The sequence below is a fragment of the Polypterus senegalus genome, chromosome 13, assembly GCF_016835505.1.
Source record: "Polypterus senegalus isolate Bchr_013 chromosome 13, ASM1683550v1, whole genome shotgun sequence".
NCBI lineage: Eukaryota > Metazoa > Chordata > Cladistia > Polypteriformes > Polypteridae > Polypterus > Polypterus senegalus.
In genome coordinates this window covers 996,487-1,018,443 of record NC_053166.1, presented here as the reverse complement: position 1 = coordinate 1,018,443, position 21,957 = coordinate 996,487, and the positions used below count along the sequence as shown (strand labels likewise).

The 21,957-nt window shown below is 44.9% G+C and overlaps 1 protein-coding gene across 2 annotated transcripts in view; it reads left to right on the top strand.

The window, feature by feature from the left end:
• Positions 1-6,094: 6,094 nt before the first annotated feature.
• Positions 6,095-21,957, top strand: part of exd3 (exonuclease 3'-5' domain containing 3) — a 135,796-nt gene continuing 119,933 nt past the window's right edge. The window contains exon 1 of one of the 2 annotated variants that reach the window (XM_039774450.1): positions 6,095-6,176. The gene's annotated coding sequence lies outside the window, so the exon portion shown is untranslated. Of the gene's footprint in view, positions 6,177-20,391; positions 20,907-21,957 lie in introns of those variants that run through there. The other variant, XM_039774451.1, reaches the window with a different exon arrangement.

The following is a 21,957-nucleotide window of genomic DNA, read 5'->3' as shown; positions in this document are numbered from 1 at the left end:
GTCTACCTGCCAATAGTGTAGTAAAGACAATTACAGTTAGGTTGACCTTCTCCGCTTTAAGCCCCTCTGTGAGCCCACCAAACACAGCAAGGAATATAAAGAAGTCCTGCAGGATTTTATTTCTATTTTGCACCAAGCCTGTATCTGTTCTTCTATTTGTGTCCAGGTTTTTATCGCCTGTGCGTTTGCTGCCCAGTAATAAAACTGAGAGTTAGGTAGAGCCATGACATCTTCTGCCTTTGGCCTTAGAAAAGGACCTGTACCGATTACCTGGACAGAAGGACCGAGCTGAGAAAGATGTGCAGCAGGTTAGGGTGATGAAGGATAAAGATGGAAACGTACTCACAAGTGAGGAGAGTGTGTGGAGCAGATGGAAAAGAGGACTGTGAGAGGCTGATGAATGAAGAGAATGAGAGAGAGAAGAGGTTGGATGATGTGGAGACAGTGAATCAGGAAGTGCAACGGATTAGCAAGGAGGAAGTAAGGACAGCAATGAAGAATGGAAAGGCCATTGGTCCAGATGACATACCTGTGGAAGCATGGAGGTGTTTAGGAGAGATGGCAGTGGAGTTTCTAACAGGATTACTTAATGGAATCTTGGAAAGTGAGAGGATGCCTGAGGAGTGGAAAAGAAGTGTACTGGTGCTGATATTTAAGAATAAGGGGGATGTGCAGAACTGTAGTAACTACAGGGGGATAAAACTGATGAGCCACAGCATGAAGTTATGGGAAAGAGTAGTGGAAGCTCAGTTAAGAAGGGAGGTGATGATTAGTGAGCAGCAGGATGGTTTCATGCCAAGAAAGAGCACCACAGATGTGATGTTTGCTCTGAGAATGTTGATGGAGAAGAAGAGAGAAGAACAGAAGGAGTTGCATTGCGTCTTTGTGGACCAGGAGAAAGCATATGACAGGGTGACTAAGAGGAGCTGTGGTATTGTATGAGGAAGTCGGGAGTGGCAGAGAAGTACATGAGAGTGGTACAGGATATGAACGAGGGAAGTGTGACCGTGGTGAGGTCTGCAGTAGGAGTGATGGAGGTGGGAGCACATCAGGGATCGGCTCTGAGCCCTTTCTTATTTGTAATGGTGATGGACAGGCTGACAGACGAGATTAGACAGGAGTCCCCGTGGACTGTGATGTTTGCTGATGACACTGTGATCTGCAGGTTGAGGAGAACCTGGAGAGGTGGAGATATGAGAGGAGAGGAATGAAGGTCAGTAGGACCACCAAGACAGAATACATGTGTGTAAATGAGAGGGAGGTCAGTGGAATGGTGAGGATGAGGGAGTAGAGCTGGCGAAGGTGGATGAGTTTAAATACTTGGGATCAACAGTACAGCGTAATGGGGAGTGTGGAAAAGAAGTGAAGAAGAGAGTGCAGGCGGGGTGGAGTTTTAGTGGAGAAGAGTGTCAGGAGTGATTGGTGACAGACACAGGTATCAGCAACAGTGAATGAGAAGGTCAACAGGACGGTAGTGAGACCAGCTATGTGATATGGGCTGGATACGGTGGCACAGGAGGCAGAGCTGGAGGTGGCAGAGTTAAAGATGTTAAGATCTGCATTGGGTGTGACGAGGATGGACAAGATTAGAAATGAGGACATTAGAGGGTCAGCTCAGATTGGACGGTTTGGAGACAAAGTCAGAGAGGTGAGATTGCGATGGTTTGGACATGTGCAGAGGAGAGATGCTGGGTATATTGGGAGAAGGATGCTAAGGATAGAGCTGCCAGGGAAGAGGAAAAGAGGACGGCCTAAGTGAAGGTTTATGGATGTAGTGAGTGAGGGCATGCAGGTGATGGGGGTGACAGAACAAGATGACGAGGACAGAAAGATATGGAAGAAGGTGATCTGCTGTGACAACCCTAACGGGAGCAGCCAAAAGAAGAAGAAGAAGAAGGGTCGCTCTTTGGATACATGGATGTTTTGAATTCCAGATAAATGAGGTTATGGTCGAATCTAATTTCTTAAAAAATGATTTATTGATGTATATTGGAATGTTTTGAAATAAAAAGAGAAGCTTAGGAAGAATATTCATCTTAACAACATTATATCTTCCAGCTAAAGTGAGATGAAGGGTTGACCATTTATGCAAGTCTTGCTTAATTTTTTCCATTCAGACGGTGAAATTTTGTGGATAAAGAGCTACAGTGCATCCAGAAAGTATTCACAGCGCTTCATCACTGTTTCCACATTTTGTTATGTCTCAGCTTTATTCCAAAATGGATTAAATTCATTTTTAATCAGAGCAAAGGGTGGCTATTTTGAAGAAACTAGAATATAAAACATGTTTTCAGTTATTTCACCTTACTCCACGTGTGTTCATTCATAGTTTTGATGCCTTCAGTGAGAATCTGCCAATGAAAATAAAGAAAACACATTGAATGAGGACGTGTGTCCAAACTTTTGACCTGTACTGTACGTAATGCATCCAGAAATGCATTAGATTGTGTCTTGTCTTCTTTAATCTCAGTAGAGTATAAGGATATATAGTAGTCTCTAAATGTGTGGATTTTATTTTTATGGTCAATGATTTTATGTGTGCTCCTTGAGAAAACAAATCATCTGAACCGATTTCAGCTCGAACAAACTGATCGATCAAAGATACACTGGCAGCTTGCCCTCACGTCGACTGTCGGATAACACGCTCAGCTACTTTGACCACCTTGACTGGACCCTCAGAAGAAATCATCAGACCTTCTTTGTTTTTTAACGTGAACTTGTGGTAGCTTTGATCATATGATGCCGATACAGCGTCTGTTACCAAACTAGCACGACACACGTCACAGGACAGCTTTCTCAAAATCCCGTCTAAGGGCTACCTGACCTCCCACTGCTTCCTGAGGTGGATTTGTTTGGGAAATCTTCAAAGTTTGAGAAATGTTAACAGCTAACAACAATCTACATAGTTAGTGACTAAATACGTTTAGCCAAAACGCTGTCTGGGGGCTCACTTGAGCACATAAATTCATAGCTTTGCTAGCTTAGCCTGGCGTAGCTAAAGTTAAGATTCTAAAATGGGATTTTCTAATGGGGCGGCACGGTGGCACAGTGGGTAGCGCTGCTGCCTCACAGTTAGGAGACCCGGGTTCGTTTTCCAGGTCCTCCCTGCGTGGAGTTTGCATGTTCTCCCTGTGTCTGCATGAGTTTCCTCCCACAGTCCAAAGACCATCCAGAGACATGAAGGTTGGGTGCATTGGTGATTCACAAATTGTCCCTAGTGTGTGCTTGGTGTGTGTGTGTGTGCCCTGTGGTGGGTTGGCGCCCTGCTCGGGGTTTGTTTCCTGCCTTGCGCCCTGTGTTGGCTGGGATTTGCTCCAGCAGACCCCCATGACCCTGTAGTTAGGATATAGCGGGTTGGATAATGGATGGATGGATGATTTTGTCTCCGTTTGTGCTGGTGATTACTGGGATTGCATTGCATACTTCTTGCTTGTGGATGTGTTGAGCTAAGAGCTTATTAGCTTCCTCTCCGTGTTCATAGTAATAATGGCTTGATTTAAGTATGAGTTGTTCAGTTTCTTTACTTGTTAACAGGTTGAGCTCTGAATGCAGAGCCGGCCTTTTCCTATGAAGCGTCTCACTTGGACACCTGGCATGTTCTTGATCTATTCTCGTAATTTCGCTTATTAGAAGATACCTTCTTGGTTTCCAATTTATTTCTGTTGGAAAGATGTGAGATTATCTGTCCTCTTAAGAAGGTCTTCAGGATTTCCCAGAGTATTCCTGCAGAGACCTCTGAGGATGTATTGGTCTCTAAAAAAATTAATTTTAAGGGTGCAGAGTGTGACCTAGTAAGATGGCCTATTGTCTGATGGTGCAGCCCCCGACCTTTGCAGGGCTGTGAAGTCTTGGGCAGAGCAGTTGCCAAACCAGAATGCGGTGTTCAGGGTTAGGATATTTTCTACAATTGCCTGTGTAGAAAGCTTTTAGGATTGCTTTGGAGATCCTAAATTGCCCCAATTGCCCCAGATGGTAGAGACGCTGTCCAGCAGTGTAGCAACCATCTGGTGCCATGTGCCCTCAAGCCAGCTCTGCCCACGTCAAACAAGAAATGTCAAACTATGAAGAAACCACCAACCAAAGGCAGGGCGACTCCTGAAATCCCAGACTATATTATATTGAGGAAAAATCCTACCTTTGACTGTAGGCAGAGTGACACCGAGGGGGAACCACAGTCCTCAAATAATACCAAACGTGCTCTTAGGACACAGATGGGCACCTTTTATGTAAGTAAAGCAGTTGCCACTCCAGACCTTTGCATCACAACACCAAAGTCTGCATTATGCACACCGAGAGACGCCATTTTGGTAACTCAGTGGGCCCAGAATCCAAAACACCAAGGGTTGCAGGGCTCCATATGGGTTTCGAGTGACACTGATCGGCAATGTGTCCATAGTTTGACATTTTAGGAAACTCAGACCAACCGGTGTTACTTTGATATGACACACCAAGCCGAACTGTGACACAGGTCCCTGTTATAAATAACTATGGATGGATGTAATCCCATCAGTTGAGTTGATCAAGGAATGTCATTAACTAAAGCTTTTGTTTTCTTCTTCTCTGTTGTCCCCTGACCAGATCTAAATTCCTATTTTAATAAAGACTTCATGATGACATTAATGCGTTTAGCTTTGCCACATGCATCGTTATGGACATTAACGGTCCTTGGTGCTTTCCGTCATTGTCGCGGAGTGTCAGCAAAGTCTGCGGCTGTGCTAAATGAAGGCTGCTGGGTAAGAATGAACTAAACTGACTGGAAATCCGCCGCCCTTAGCTTTTAAAATGAAGACTTCCACCCTTGCACCCCTCACGACCCTGTTCAGAACTAAGCGGGTCTGAAAATGACTGTTCAGTGAACGCAGCCCTCTAATAATCGAGCGCCCAATCCAGTGATCCAATAAGTCAGTGTTTCTTAGACTTTTTTTTCCCCGCGACTCAATTTTGTCTGCTTTGAGTATTCGACATCCCGAATCGTCGCCGCCAGTCATCCACGATCCCCATTGCGGAATCGCTCTTGCAGGTCACAGCGGAGCTTCTTCTTTCGGCTGCTCCCGTTAGGGTTTGCCAAAGAGGATCACCTTCTTCCATATCGTCTTGTCCTCGACATCTTGTTCTGTTACACCCGTCACCTGCATGTCCTCTCTCACCACATCCATAAACCTTCACTTAGGCCGTCCTCTTTTCCTCTTCCCTGTCAGTTCTATCCTTAGCAGTCTTCTCACAATATACCCAGCATCTCTCCTCTGCACATGTCCAAACCAATGCCATCTTGCCTCTCTGACTTTGCCTCCCAACCGTCTAACTTGAGCTGACCCTCTGATGTCCTCATTTCTAATCTGCCTGTCCATCCTCGTCACACCCAATGCAAACCTTAGCATCTTTAATTCTGCCACCTCCAGCTCTGTCTCCTGTGCCACCGCCTCCAGCCCATATAACACAGCTGGTCTCACCTTCCCTTTCACTCTTGCTGATACCCATCCATCCATTTTCTAACCCGCTGAATCCAAACACAGGGTCACGGGGGTCTGCTGGAGCCAATCCCAGCCAACAAAGGGCACAAGGCAGGAACCAATCCTGGGCAGGGTGCCAACCCACCGCAGGACACACACACCCACACACCAAGCACACACTAGGGCCAATTTAGAATCACCAATCCACCTAATCTGCATGTCTTTGGATTGTGGGAGGAAACCCACGCAGGCACGGGGAGAACATGCAAACTCCACCCGGGTCTCCTAACTGCGAGGCAGCAGCGCTACCACTGCGCCACCGTGCCGCCTTGCTGATACCCGTCTGTCACAAATCACTCCTGACACTCTTCTCCACACATTCCACCCTGCCTGCACTTTCTTTTTCACCATCTTTCACAATCCCCATTACTCTTGTCACATAATTATGAATCTGTGGTGGCTTTTAGTGTATTGCAGCATCTGAGCGGTGCTCGGTTGCTTAAATTGCCCACGGCGACCCCTTGGGAGAGAGAGATTGGACCCCTTCAAAAAAACACAAGCACACACCGAGCGCGCGCTGTGTTTCCTAGGGGACACTTTTAACTGTGACACACGACACAGATAGAGTAGCGCTACCGGTACTCTTGTTCCGAAAACCTTTGTTTCCGGAGGGAATGCTATTTTTTCACCAGTTCTACGGAGTTAACAACCCGGAAGGCGCGTTTGGTGAGTGAGTGCGGTCGCTACGGCAGTTTGGAGCTGTGATTTAAAGAGATGGCGTTCGTGTCGGGGGATTTTAGAAGTTGTTGACGTAGCACTGCTCGTGTCGTGAGGGCCGGCTTGCTGACATGGAACTCGGGTTGCGTTGTGTCTGAACGCCGCGGTTTGCGTTAAGTTTGTCGCACTGCTCAGGTCACCAAACAAATGGCCTTCAGGTCCGCAGTCTTTTACTGCCTCGATTTTTAACGAGCCGCTCACCGGGTTACGTGGCATTGGAGTAGTCAGTCGAGTTTGTCTCTTTCGTTTTCCTTTGCTATTAATGAGAAAGTCCAAGTTTATATGCAAAACGATGGAATTGACTCTTCGTAAAACAATTGATTTAGTAAGCTGTCGCTCCTTCAGAGTTCCTTCTTGACGGGGCGTATAGTCTTGTTGTATTGGTTAGTCGTGTCCGAGCAGTTTGAATGTCAGAACATTAGAAACACTGAGGAGATCAGGCCATTCTGCATTAGGAGTCCTCGATCAGGGTCCTGGAGGGCGGCAGTGGCTTTTCATTCCTGCCAGTTTCCTAATTAAAACTCAGTCCCTGCCGATAATGAAACTTGGTATTTAAGTCTCTGCCTTGTTAGCGCATTCATTCATCAAAGACAGATTGTTATGTTGTAGGTCAGGGTCCTCAATTACAGCCCTTGAGGGGCCGCAGTGGGAGCGATTTTTCATTTCAACCAATTTCTTTATTTACCACTAAATCAATTCATTTTTTGGGTTGCATTTTGGTTATCCTGCCCGTTACAATTCAGAACTCTTAAATGTCTGTTAGTTTTTAACCGCAACATTTAAGTTTAATTGTTGCTTGCTTTGTTAACCCGACATGCATTGATAAAGAAATGCAGATGACCAATAAAGCAGCTGCTGTCCTGCTAACGTGCCCCTTTTAAATGTGCGCATGTGCGCCATGAAGTATCGGCGTTAAAAAGGCACGTTTAGAAGTACATAGAAGTTGAAGGAGCATTATGTCTAAGTCTGTTTTGGTCCACAGAACGCATGGATAATCTCGGAGAAGGGCACTCGTGTGTTAAAACTGGTGATGGGGAAAAGGAAGCCTCATGAGGCTTTCTATTTGTGCCGAAAAAGATTCGACGCCCAGTATGAACAGTGACATCTGGTGGTTAACTGTGGTCAAGGCAAGCTCTCAAGAGCGTATGTGAAGCAGCACTCCGTTTCATCCTCATGTCACCAGTAAAAGGTCAGAAAAAGTCTGTGTCCATTTATACGATTTAACTTCTGAACGCCGTTTTCCGCTGTTAGTCACCATCTGTCTCCAAATCTCTCTCTGTTCACAACCCAGCATTGTTAAATGAGAATGATGCATTTTATGTAGTCCAGTCAAGATGGGGAGCATGCACTGGTACATTTGCTAGAGATTAACTCCATTTTGTTGATTTCTCTCTGCAGTTTGCTTCCTTCATTGTACCTTAATGACAGCCAGACAAACAACACGGAAATATCAAAGGCTGCAACTACTTTAGCGTTAGATCTACTAATTAGAAAACAATGAATTAATTAAACAATAACAGCCCCTGGCAAAAAATAGAATGAAAATATTGTTAGTCAAGTCAAGTTGGGGAGCATGCACTTGTACAGAGCGTAGCCGCACCCACTACATGACGAAATAACTCTGGATCCCGGTTGGCAACCCCCCAGGCAGACACACGGTCCAGTCCCACCCTCGCTGTGCTGCAGCCAGGTGTTACGTGGGCGACCCCTTGGCCTGGTCCAGCCACTCGGGTCCCCAACATTGAGGATCTTACGAGCTGGATCACCCTCTGGGAAACGCTCCACATGGCAGTAGTGCCGTAACTGACGCTCCCTCACAATGCAGGTCATGTGCCTCATTTGGGACTCCATGAGCAACACAAAGTCACACCAGTGGTACCCAAGGATTTTCCAGAGAGACGCAGTACCAAAGGAGTCCAGTCTTCGTCTCGGGTCACTGGATAGCGTCCTTGTCTTGCAGCCATATAGCAAGACAGGAGGCACCAGGACTCTAAAGACCTGGACCTTCATCCCTTTGCTGAGATATCGGGAGCGCCACACACCCCCCACAAGCTCTCCCAATCTGTCTACTGACCTCGTAGGAAGAGTCGCATGAATGACACTGATGAGGTCGACAATCTCTCCGCAGACTGACACACTGCTGATGGCCTTGCCTGAGAGGTCATTAAAGGCCTGATGTTGGTTTTTATCAGGACACTCGCAAGCTCAAACACTCAGACTCCTCACTCAGTCTCTTTAAGAGCCTCCATTGACTCTGCGAAGATCTCCACATCGTCGGCAAAGTCAAGATCTGTGAATGTTTCTTCACCAACAGATGCCCCACAACCTTGCCCAGCACACCCACTCCATACAAGCATTGAACAGAGTAGGAGCAGAACACACACACCTGATGAACCCCAGAATCAACTGGGAAAAACACAGAGGGTCCTGCCTCCACTCTGCACAGCACTCACAGTATCAGTGGACAGGCCAGCCATGATATCCAACAACCTCGAAGGGATCCCGCAGATCCTCAAGATGTCCCACAGGGCAGCTGATCGATTTTAGGTAGGATACCTGTTAGTTTAGCACCAAAGCTATCAATCCAATAAAGCGCGCTGTGTAGCACTGATGACGTTCGAAGCTTCAGATGTCACAGGATTTTTTTCTTCATTAAATGGCAGCCTAACAGAAATGAGACGTGAAACGAGCCAACAGATGAGCAGCTAAACTGGAACATAACACTCCAAACAATCTCTTAATGAGAAGTCGATTCTTGCTCTTTTTTAAACCCGTTATTTAATTCCATGGCTTGTTGCTGCTCTCATTCTGCCACAGGAGACATTTCCAGAACTGTTGATTTTGTTTTTTTTCTTTTTCTTTTTCTAAGACCGTCATTTTGGTGACCTGAGAGATCAGCCTTACTGAGCGAGACCTCCACCTTTCTTTATTTTCAGATATTGTGTGAGGGGCACAGGTGGGCTGGGGCCTCATACATAACGCAGTGTGTAGAATTCACCCTGTAACATGGCGTACGGACAAAAGCGGAAATGTGCTTACGCACAAAAAAAATCCAGATGCGTAAATCTGTGCAAACGGCAACTTCCACGTTCTTCTGCTCCATAAATCCCGGTCAGCGTGAAAAGTAACGCTCGTACACGCGCCTGCTGTCCCACCCACACTCCTCCCAGAATTACGCCTCTTTGAATATGCAGATCAATATAAATAGCCCTTAAGCTCAGCGTTCTGACAAAAGCATGAGGGGAAATAGAAGAACTGCAGCGAATACCAAGTGGAGGCAAAGAAAAAACGTACTATTTGTTCAAATAAACCGTGGTATAATCAACAAAAGGAAGTTGATCGAGTGGCATAGCGTGTTGGAGAAACTTAAAAGCTCACGTTCACAAAATCGCACAGTGCCGGAAATAAAAAAGAAGTCACATATCAAAGTCGCCGTGAAACGGGGAGTCGTAGCCCACCGTCTGGGTGTCATATGAAAACTTATTAGGGTACAGAGAAAAAAGGCACACGGTGGGGAAAAAGCACGAAATGTCAACTTCAATCTCGACATTTCCACTTTAATCACGTAGTTTATTTTGTCATTAAAGTAGAACATCATAAACTTCATCTTAAAATCGTTTAATTAACCAGTTTCTCAAATCACATCGTAATTAAAGTCGCACGTTAAATGCTTTGTTTTGTATTTGATCTTCTATGAGCTCTGTGTGTGTGAATCACTACTTGCTTCTTAAACTGGCTCTCTTCCTCCAACAGGACACAAAATCCATGACATTCATAATATTACAGCTCTCTGAATAACTAAAATACTGAGATGTATACGTGATATTTTCATGATGATAGGAGTTAAAGCACGTTATTAACTCTTTGATGGCTGAATGTTTTTTCTAAAAAAGTCAGTTTTCTGAGAAGCACCCAAAGCAATTGTGTCACACATAAATCTACATAAAACATTTGTTGCTGCATGCCGTGGCTGCTGTTGGCACATATTCTGCACCTCTGGCAGTAATGTCTGTCCCTCTATCCTTTCTGGATCCATTTCTGATCTTTTACTGTCTGCACCTGTTCCGTCCACACTAGATAGTCTTGTTGACCACCATAACTCGGCCCTTCATTCAGCGTTAGATAAAACAGCTCCTTTAAAACATAAGGAGGTTTCCTTTAAACGTTCAGCTCCTTGGTATAACTCAGAATTGTGATCTATGAAAGCAGCTGGCCGACGCCTTGAGAGAATGTCACATAAGACTGGCCTCACCGTGCACATCCAGGCTTTCTCTGACCACCAAAGAGCTTACAGAGAAGCACTGACTGCTGCTAAGAACACCCACTATGGCAGAATAATAGAAAGTGGCCACGATAACCCAAGGGTTTTGTTTTCTGTAGTTAATAAACTACTCGAACCTGCATCTGGCCCAACTACCTCTTCTACTGAAGTCTGTGAGGATTTCCTCCACTTTTTCCGTAACAAAATTAAAGATCTTAATAATTCAACTAACATAAATACATCATCTGTTTATATCTCTCCCTGTTTTCCCCATCCATCCAGCTCCTTCTCTAAGTTCTCACCAATAACCTGCTTTGTAAGATGAGGCCGACTACTTGTATACTGGACCCCATCCCCAGCACACTACTTTAATCCTGCCTTCATGCCATAATCCCGACTGCTACAACAATAATAAACTCGTCCCTTGACACTGGCTCTGTGCGCTCACTTTTAAAATCACTTCTGTAACCCCAATGTTAAAAAGTCTGGTCTTGATGCTGACAATCTTAACAATTTCCGCCTATTTCCCACTTACCTTTCCTGTCAAAAGCTCTTGAGTGTGTTGTAGCTTCCCGGATCACCAATTACTTAACCTCTAATAATTTTGATGGAACCCTTTCAGTCTGGTTTCAGGGTGCAGCACAGCTGTGAAAGTGCTCTGCTACGGGTAACCAACGATCTGCTTATGGCAGCAGACTCTGGACAAACCAGCATATTAATTCTGTTAGACCTCAGACATGACCTTCTACTGTCCAGAATGGAGAACATGCTGGGTATCTCTGGCACTGCCCTCCAGTGGTTCAAGTCCTATCTGACTGATAGGCAAGAGTTTGTTAGTCTTGGCATCAGCAGATCCAGCTCGGCCAGTCACACAAGGAGTTCCTCAGGGCTCTGTCCTCGGCCCTCTTCTCTTCTCTATTTATGTGCTTCCCCTTGGTCATATTATTCGTAGCTATGGACTGGGCTATCTTTTTTATGCAGATGATACTCAACTCTACTTCAATGTTAAAAGTGGAACTTCATCAGAGCTTTCTCAGCTCACAACCTGCCTTAGTGAAATTAAAACCTGGATGGAGCAGAACTCTTTAAAATTAAACTGCAACAAAACTGAACTCGTGCAAATTGGGATTAAAATGCAACTTAATAAAATGAGCTCCTTCTCAGTCCATCTTGGGGTGATCTCATCAGACCTGCCTCTACTGCAAAGAATCTTGGTGTCATTTTTGATTCCTCCCTCTTTTATTCCGCCCACATAAATCACATTAAGAAACTTTCTTACTTTCACCTCCGTAACATATCCGTGTTCGCTCCTTCCTCTCCTTTTCTAATGCTGAGAAACTTGTCCATGCTTTTATCACATCCCATGATTATTGTAACTCGCTGCTGGCAGGTGCCCTTCTAATCTTATATCACAGCTCCAGCTTATTCAAAACTCAGCTGCAAGAGTCCACTCGAACCAGCAGCAGCGAGCACATCACACCCATCCTGCTCCATCTTCACTGGCTCCCTGTGTCTTACAGAATCGAATATAAAATCCTACTAATAACCTACAAAGCCTTAAATAACCTCACGCCAAACTACATCAGTGACCTTCTCCATCACAATGTGCCTGTCCGTCCACTAAGGTCCTCTGATTCTGGTAATCTTGTTGTGCCCCACACTAATCTACACTCCATGGGTGACAGGGCCTTCAGCTGTATAGTGCCCAGACTCTGGAATGACATACCGAAATTAATCAGGTCAGCTGACTCCATGAATTCTTTTAAAAAACAACTTAAAACTCATCTGTTCAGGAAGGCTTTTAGCTCTACTTGACTTTATTACCCTTCTCTCAGTTTACCTCCATGTCAAGATGCTCATGTAACCTGTATGTGTGTGCGAGACCATCAATTATGTTGTCTGTTAGGCTTTCTCTGAATTTACTGTCTTAATCTTCTTTATTTATTTATTTAGTTTTCACAATGCTATATACTGTATACCCTGCCGTTCTTTCTTATACACTCACCTAAAGGATTATTAGGAACACCTGTTCAATTTCTCATTAACGCAATTATCTAATCAACCAATCACATGGCAGTTGCTTCAATGCATTTAGGGGTGTGGTCCTGGTCAAGACAATCTCCTGAACTCCAAACTGAATGTCAGAATGGCAAAGAAAGGTGATTTAAGCAATTTGGAGCGTGGCATGGTTGATGGTGCCAGACGGGCCGGTCTGAGTATTTCACAATCTGCTCAGTTACTGGGATTTTCACGCACAACCATTTCTAGGGTTTACAAAGAATGGTGTGAAAAGGGAAAAACATCCAGAATGCGGCAGTCCTGTGGGCGAAAATGCCTTGTTGATGCTAGAGGTCAGAGGAGAATGAATGGGCCGACTGATTCAAGCTGATAGAAGAGCAACTTTGACTGAAATAACCACTCATTACAACCGAGGTATGCAGCAAAGCATTTGTGAAGCCACAACACGCACAACCTTGAGGCGGATGGGCTACAACAGCAGAAGACCCCACCGGGTACCACTCATCTCCACTACGAATAGGAAAAAGAGGCTACAATTTGCACGAGCTCACCAAAATTGGACAGTTAAAGACTGGAAAAATGTCGCCTGGTCTGATGAGTCTCGATTTCTGTTGAGACATTCAAATGGTAGAGTAAACAGAATGAGAACATGGATCCATCATGCCTTGTTACCACTGTGCAGGCTGGTGGTGGTGGTGTAATGGTGTGGGGATGTTTTCTTGGCACACTTTAGGCCCCTTAGTGCCAATTGGGCATTGTTTAAATGCCACGGGCTACCTGAGCATTGTTTCTGACCATGTCCATCCCTTCATGACCACCATGTATCCATCCTCTGATGGCTACTTCCAGCAGGATAATGCACCATGTCACAAAGCTCGAATCATTTCAAATTGGTTTCTTGAACATGACAATGAGTTCACTGTACTAAAATGGCCCCCACAGTCACCAGATCTCAACCCAATAGAGCATCTTTGGGATGTGGTGGAACGGGAGCTTCGTGCCCTGGATGTGCATCCCACAAATCTCCATCAACTGCAAGATGCTATCCTATCAATATGGGCCAACATTTGTAAAGAATGCTTTCAGCACCTTGTTGAATCAATGCCACGTAGAATGAAGGCAGTTCTGAAGGTCAAACACCATATTAGTATGGTGGTCCTAATAATCCTTTAGGTGAGTGTATTCTGTAAGTGCCTTGAGCATAGGAAAGGCGCTATATAAATAAAATGTATTATTATTACTTCAGTGGACAGCAGGAATGCACGGTGGGCCTGCTGCCTGGCTGTCTTTGCACAGCAGGTGGGTGGTTGGCGGTGGTCGCAGTCTAACACGATATCTGGTGGTCCTCCCAGGCGAACACTGCTGTAGGCGCATCAGCTACATGAAAGTGTTCAGCACCACGATCAGATGATGCTGGTACCTCAGTTTCGCCCATCTCCAGATGACTTGTATCAAACTCGGAGTCCTATTCAATGAAATTACGTAAAATGCCAATGGAGTATTGTGCTTGGCACATTCGCTTTGGTCTCTCGCCAGATGTTGATGCCATTTTAGAGGTTGTTTGCTCTTTGCTGCTCACACACGTGTAGGGAGTCGAGGTTGAATCAATGAAGCTATGTAACATTCCTTCTAGCAAAGAGAGTCCAACTAAAACGTAAAAGTGAGTTTTGTCGGAGCTTACAGCAAATTCCCCTGAATTTTGACAAAAGTCGACATTAGCCCTGAAAGAGTTAAACCTGGGAACATGGCGGTGCAGTGATTGTTCCTGCCTCATGCAAGATGCTTGCTGCGCGACCTTCGATGAAATACTTTATTGCAGCAGTCCTGTCTCGTTCAAACGTACTCATCCCCAATTCCTGTCCTTACTTTTCTTTCCCCAAATACCCAATCACCACACAATCAGCTCTGTAATGGACGTTAAGCCCTCTGTGAGCTTAGAACCCTGATTCTTCAAAACTTTTAAGGAACATTGAAATATCTTTGCAGTACGTGTTTAATTATTCTGTCTGTCTGTCCTCCCAGTGTCGCGTCGACACCAGCAAGAATACAGCGCGAGGCAGGAACAATACGTGAACGGAGCGCCAGCTCCTCGCTAGCGCTGTGACACCGTGTCCTCACGTGTTTAATTATTAACGATATAGATTATTTAAATGAAGTTAAAGTTTTATCTGTATAATATAATAAACATATTTTGCTGTATTTCATCTTAAAAATGATATCGTCATATAACAACATTTATTTCTATAGCACATTTTCATACACACAGTAGCTCAAAGTGCTTTACATAATAAAGAATAGAAAAATAAAATAAGTCAACATTAATTAACATCGAATAAGAGTAAGGACCAATGGCCAGGGGGACAGAAAAAAAACAAAAATAAACTCCAGACGGCTGGAGAAAAAAATAAAATCTGCAGGGGGTCCAGACCATGAGACCACCGGCCCAGTCCCCTCTGGACATTCTACCTCACATAAATGAAACAGTCCTCTTTGGATTTAGGGTTCTCACTGAAGGACTTGATGATGATGGTCACGTAGACTTCTGGCTTTCAGTCCATCAATGTTGGAGCATCATGAAGCTTTGAGTAGGTGGAGGTCACCACAAAGAAACCGGAAAAGGAAACCGAAGAGAGAGTTGGGGTCAGTACAGATTTTAGAGCCACCATGAATAGTAATTATAATGAATTGAACATACAGAGCATCAGGATTAAGTTAAAGTGAAGTTAGGAGAAGGGCCATGTTACAGTGATGTGTTCTCAGCAGTGTTTGAAAGTGCTATCAACCTGGTGAATTCCTATAAATTTTATGTAAATACGCACTTTATAAAGAGGCGCCAGTTGTGTAATATTATAACTGTGGTGCAAGTTTACAGTGAGGTGATTGTATTTATACAGTTAGGTCCATAAATATTTGGACAGAGACAACTTTTTTCTCATTTTGGTTCTGTACATGAACACAATGAATTTTAAATGAAACAACTCCGATGCAGTTGACGTGCAGACTTTCAGCTTCAATTCAGCGGGTTGAACAAAACGATTGCATAAAAATGTGAGGCAACTAAAGTATTTTTTAACACAATCCCTTCATTTCAGGGGCTCAAAAGTAATCGGACAATTGACTCAAAGGCTATTTCATGGCAGGTGTGTTCAAGTGCGTCATGATGTCTTCTCAATGAAGCAGATAAAAGGCCTGGAGTTGATCTGAGGTGTGCTGCCTGCATGTGGAAGATTTTGCTGTGAACAGACAACATGCGGTCAAAGGAGCTCTCCACGCAGGAGAAAGAAGCCATCCTTAAGCTGCGAAAACAGAAAAGACCCATCCGAGAAATGGCTACAATATTACGAGTGGCAAAATCTACAGTTTGGTACATCGTGAGAAAGAAAGCAAACACTGGTGAACTCGGCAACACGAAAAGACCTGGACGTCCACGGAAGACAACAGTGGTGGATGATCGCAGAATTATTTCCATGGTGAAGAGAACCCCATCACGACAGCCAGCCAAGTGAAGAACACTCTCCTGGGCTTGGCAGGCGTATCGATATCCAAGTCTACCATAAAGAGAAGACTGCATGACAGGAAATCCAGAGGGTGCACTGCAAGGTACAAACCACTCATAAGACTCAAGAATAGAAAGGCTAGATAGGACTTTGTTAAAGAACATCTAAAAAAGCCAGCAGAGTTCTGGAAAAACAGATGACACCAAGATGAACCTCTAAAGAATGAGGGCAAGAAAAGAGGATGGAGAAGGCGAGGAACAGCTCATTATCCAAAGCAACCACATCATCTGTGAAACACGGTGGAGTCAGGCAGTGTGATCTAAATCCAAAGAGGACTGTTTCATTTATGTTAGTTAGAATGCCCAGAGGGGACTGGGCCGGTGGTCTTGTGGTCTGGAATCCCTGCAGATTTTATTTTTTCTCCAGCCGTCTGGATTTTTTTGTTTTTCTGACCCCTGGCCATTGGACCTTACTCTTATTCTATGTTAATTAATGTTGACTTATTCTCTTTTCTTACTGTGTCTTTTATTTTTCTATTCTTTATTATGTAAAGCACTTTGAGCTGCTGTGTGTATGAAAATGTGCTATAGAAATAAATGTTGTTGTTGTTGTGATGGCTTGGGTGTGGCACTGGGACACTCATGTTTATGGATGATGTGACACAGGACAGAAGCAGCCGAATGAATTCTGAGGTGTTCGGAGACATACTGTCTGCTCAAATCCAGCTAAATGACGTCAAATTGATTCATGATACAGATGGACAATGACCCAAAACATACAGCCAAAGCAACGCAGGAGTTTATTAAAGCAAAGAAGTGGAAAATTCTGGACTGGCCAAGTCAGTCAATCAATCAGTCAACATTTATTTCTATAGCACATATTCATACAAACAAATGTAGCTCAAAGTGCTTTACAAAATGAATAGAGAAATAGAAGACACAATAAAAAATAAACAGAAGTCAACATTAATTAACATAGAATAAGTAAGGTCCGATGACCAGGGGGGACAGAAAAAACAAAAAAAACTCCAAAGGCTGGAGAAAAAAAAATAAAATCTGTAGGGGTTCCAGACCATGAGACCCCCTGACCAGTCCCCTCTGGGCAGTCTACCTAACATTAGTCAAACGGTCCTCTTTGTATTTAGGGTTTTCATGGAAGGACCTGATGATGGTGGTCACGTAGACTTCTGGCTTTCAGTCCATCAATGTTGGAGCATCAGGATGCTTTGAGTAGTGGTGGTGGCGCAGGCCGCCACCACAAAGAAACCGGAAAAGAAACAGAAGAGAGAGTTGGGGTCAGTACGGAGTTTGGAGCCACTGTGAATAGTTATTATGATGAACTGAACATACAGAGTATCAGGATTAAGTTAAAGTGAAGTTATGAGAAGGCCATGTTACAGTCATGTGTTCTCAGCCGTGTTTTAAAGTGCTCTACTGTATCAGCCTGGTGAATTCCTACTGGCAGGCTATTCCAGATTTTAGGTTCATAACAGCAGAAGGCCGCCTGCCCGCCTCACCACTTCTTGTAAGTTTTGTTCTTGGAATTCTAAGGAGACACTCATTTGAGGATCTAAGGTTACGATTTGGAATATAACGTGTCAGGCATTCCGATATATAAGATGGAGCAGATTATTTAAGGCTTTATAAACCATAAGCAGTATTTTAAAGTCAATCCTGAATGACACAGGCAACCAGTGTAGTGACACCAGGACTCCATTCTGCACTCGTTGTAACTGATTGATGTCTTTTTTGTGTATTCCTGAGAGGAGTGCGTTACAGTAATCTAGTCGACTGAAAACAAAAGCGTGAATTAGTTTCTCAGCATCTTTCAATGATATAAGAGGTCTAACTTCTGTTATGTTTCTTAAGTGAAAAAATGCTGTCCTAGTGGTCTGATGAATATGCGATCACCTGATCGTAACCCAACTGAGCGTGAATTTCACTTGTTGAAGACTAGACTTCGGACAGAAAGGCCCACAAACAAACAGCAACTGAAAGTAAAGGCCCGGCAGAGCATTAAAAAGGAGGAAACCCAGCATCTGGTGATGTCCAGGAGTTCAAGACTTCAGGCTGGCATTGCTTTTCAACCAAGTGTTAGAAATGAACATTTGATTTCCAGTTATTTCATTTGTCCAATTACTTTTGAGCCCCTGAAATGAAGGGATTGTGTTAATAAAATGTTTTAGTTGCCTCACATTTTTATGCAATCGTTTTGTTCAACCCACTGAATTAAAGCTGAAAGTCTGCACTTTAGCGTCATCGGAGTTGTTTCATTTAAAATTGATTGTGGTAAAGTACAGAACCAAAATGAGGACAAAGTTGTCTCTGTCCAAATATTTATAGGCCTAACTGTGTGTACTAACAGTTCTACAAGGAGCACTTGATGGCTGATGGAGTGCGTTTAGAGTTCTTGGGATGAAACTGTTTGTGAACCGCGAGATCCGTCCAGCCGTTTGTCACATGAGAGCAGTTCAAATAGACTGTGTGCATGGCTGGGGCAGCGTGTGCTTGATGCTGTATGCCGATAATTCTCTTTCTGATCAGCTGCTGCTGTGATTCACACTCAGATACAGTGATATAAATACTCCGAGTCGTGCAGTGAGAGAAATATGGAAAAAGATGATCCGCTGTGGCAAACCCTAACGGGAGCAGCTGAAAGAAGAAGAAGGTGCGGCGAGAGGAACAACGCTAAAGCAGCTGTGGTGTTTAGAACAGCTTGGCCATTCTGTGGACCGTTATATTCTTACTGGTTAATCACAAACTGATGCATTAAACTAATAAACAATATGCGGTCAATTTCAGTGTATTTCTAAAGTCGCGTCAGGGATGAAAGGGTAACAACACTGGAGCAGTAGCACTGCTTTGACGCTGGGTGCCGCCAGTCTGCAGAACCTGCGTACGACAAGGGTACGAGCTACCGTGGAAATGTGCGTGGCTTTACGGCAAGGTTAGGTTTTATACGTCGCGATTTGAACGTGGAAACGGGAGTACGCAACATTTATACATGGGGCCCCTGGTCATGTGACGGCTCGTCTCGTGTCTCATTATTAAGTCAAAAGAGACCACTGAGAGGGCGGAGTCAAGTTCATTAAAACTAAGGCAAAGGAAGTTAATTAGCAGTACAAACACGTCACTCATTTAAGAAAATGGTTAGAATGAAAAACTGCAGCCACTGCGGCCCTCCAGGACCAGAGTTCGACACCCCCTGTTATAAGCCCACCACAGATTTGATACAAACAAACTATACGTTTGACATGTCTACTTTGTGCGGGGCAGAATACCACCTGGAGGGTCTGGAAAAGTTCCGTATATTCGTAAAGCTCTCCAAGAGGATCCTGAGCATACAGTATATGAAAATACGCCTTATATCCTACCTCGCTGATCTCCTCCAGACTGGCACTCCTCTCGCTCACTCAGATCCTGTCATTTCAGAGGATTCAGTCTGGCAGTGTGGCGCTGCCTTAGTTTGTGCCAGAGAGAGAACTCAAGGAGCTCATCGAGGAAACACAGTTTGAAACTGACAGCCATCATTTAATGCTCATGTCTTTAGTTGTGTCCGTCTGTCTCTTCCACAAACTGAGGGTGCACCGCATTGCCAGACTGAATCCTCTCAAACTACAGGAGCGAGCGGAGTGCCAGTCTGGAGGAGATCAGCGAGCTGTGGAGAGCTTTAAATGTTCAGAGCGGCATTGTGTCCTGTACAGGGTGGTCCAGATCTGATTATGCAGGTCCTGATCGTCTGGATGACTTTGATTTTTGCGGGGACGTTTCTTCATGTCGTCAGTTCGCACACTTCTCGATGGTCCCGGATTTTTCAGGTGATTTTCTGTGTAACAAACTTAAGGTATAGCGTAATGAAAATTGCATAATTAGATCTGGACCACCCCATATTCAGTAGTGAACAGGGAGCCAGTGAAGTCGAGAGAGAATCAGTGTGATGTGTTCGGTGGATTTAGAGCAGCAGGTTATTATTCTGGCAGCAGAATTTTGAAGAAGTTGTAAGCGATGGATACGTTTTTGTGGGATGCCGGACAGAATAGCATTGCAGTAATCTACACGTGAGGTGACTCGGGCATTAACCGATACTTCAGTACTGTGCTGTGCTGTGTAAGAATAGGACGAAGTCTAGAAATGTTTCGGAGATGGAAGAAGGCAGTCCGAGAAATGTTACTTATATGGGAGGAATTATTTAATAAGAATAGTAATTATTTAATAATTGCCATTATTAGTGTATAAATGGATATAAATAACTGCATTTAAACGGTTTACCAAAATCTGCTGCATGGAAACGATACTGTTTTAAACGTTATTGTTTTTTTCATCAGAACACCCGGTTTCCACGTCTACTTCTATTAGTTTAAATGGCACTTTTGCCACTCGCAATATGGCGGATGCGCTGACGTATCGTGTCGACCGGGCAGCACAGCGAATGCCGCGTCTATCTATACTGTATATGTCTATGGCTGAGATGACTTGGATGGGTCGATTCTACAGAGAATGAATTGCGCGAGCCTTTTCTTTCATCTTTTTTGGTCTTTGCTGCCATCTAGTGGACGAATAAGTCCATTTAGTTTCCAGCTTTTTAGAACTGAGTTATTTTAGGATGATGGCGGGTCAAGGGCAGCACTTGAGGGGAAGCAGCCTTGGACGGGCCATTAGAGTGACAGTATAGAATTGCCAGTCGACCTTGTCAGAAATTGGATGGGGGGGGCATAAATGGAGAAAAACGTACACAGAGATGCAATGTCTACTCGGGCAGTAATCGGGGGCAGCACATCAGATCCATGTGCCACCCGTGCTACCCATCCCACAGTTGTGTCTTCTCTATTCACATAACACCCTTCAAGACTGGACTTTGTAAAGCAGCTGGGAATCTGAAGCAGTGGACCTTATAAAACCACAGGTAGGGCCCACCCAACTGTCCTGCTAATAAAAGCGAGCCATTCAGTCACACAAGTAGATGGTGAGCCAAGCTGGCAGTGCTCGGTGTTACCCATAGGGGGTGCCACTAGCCTCAGGCAGACAAACGTCACAGCTGCAGGCGTCCTCAACTGGTTATCCGGCCCCACCATTTAACTCCACCCCGGCAGACACTTGCAGGTTTAGCCAGCTGGCAGCTCCTGCATTGGCACAGTGTGCCAACCTATATGGACTGGCATCTCATCCAGGGTTAGTTCCTGGCTTGTGCCCAGTGATGATGGGATGAGCTCTAGCTTCTCAGGTCCCTACAGAGTGCAGAGGACTGGAGGGATGGAAGCCGTCAGGTGGTCTCATTCGTTTTACTGTTACTTAGGTGAAAGGCGCTGTATTACAAAGATGATGACGATGCTGGTGGCACTGGACCGAGAGCATGGTGCCCAGTTAAGTTCCAGCCCTGGACTTGCAGTGAGCTGCTTTACCCACTGGGGCACCAGTGCTGTGCCTTGACGTTGGGGACGGCATCAGCCAAACATACAGGGATGCTTGTTGTGAAAGGCGCTATATAAACCACGCTCTAGCATTCAAAAGCTAAGCTGAGACAGTGGGGGTCCAGCGGGTGACTCATCGGTGTCATCCGCAATGTTCTGCAGGGCTCTGATGGGCTTGGAAGGGGATTGTGAATGCCCACCCTCCCTACTTCAGCATGGCCCCCTCCCAGCTGTTGCGTCTCCTCACACCCCCGGTTGGCGTGAGGTTGATGTGGGCGCTTGACGCCTCCGATTGCTGCCTGACGCGTGCGTTTGGGGTCAGGAGGTGAGCCGCGGCGCCGGCTTGAGGTCAGGCACATGGCGCTTTTGTCCCTCGTCCAGATGGGGCCGATTTAAATAACAAAGCTGTGCCAGCAAGCCACACGCGTCCCTCTGTGCTTCTCACCGCTGTCATCGAGCGCCCCTCACAAAAGAGCAGGAGACTGGCGTGCGGCATGGCATTGGCTGCCCCTGTGTTGGCACGCTGAGAGCAGATGGAATGGGGGG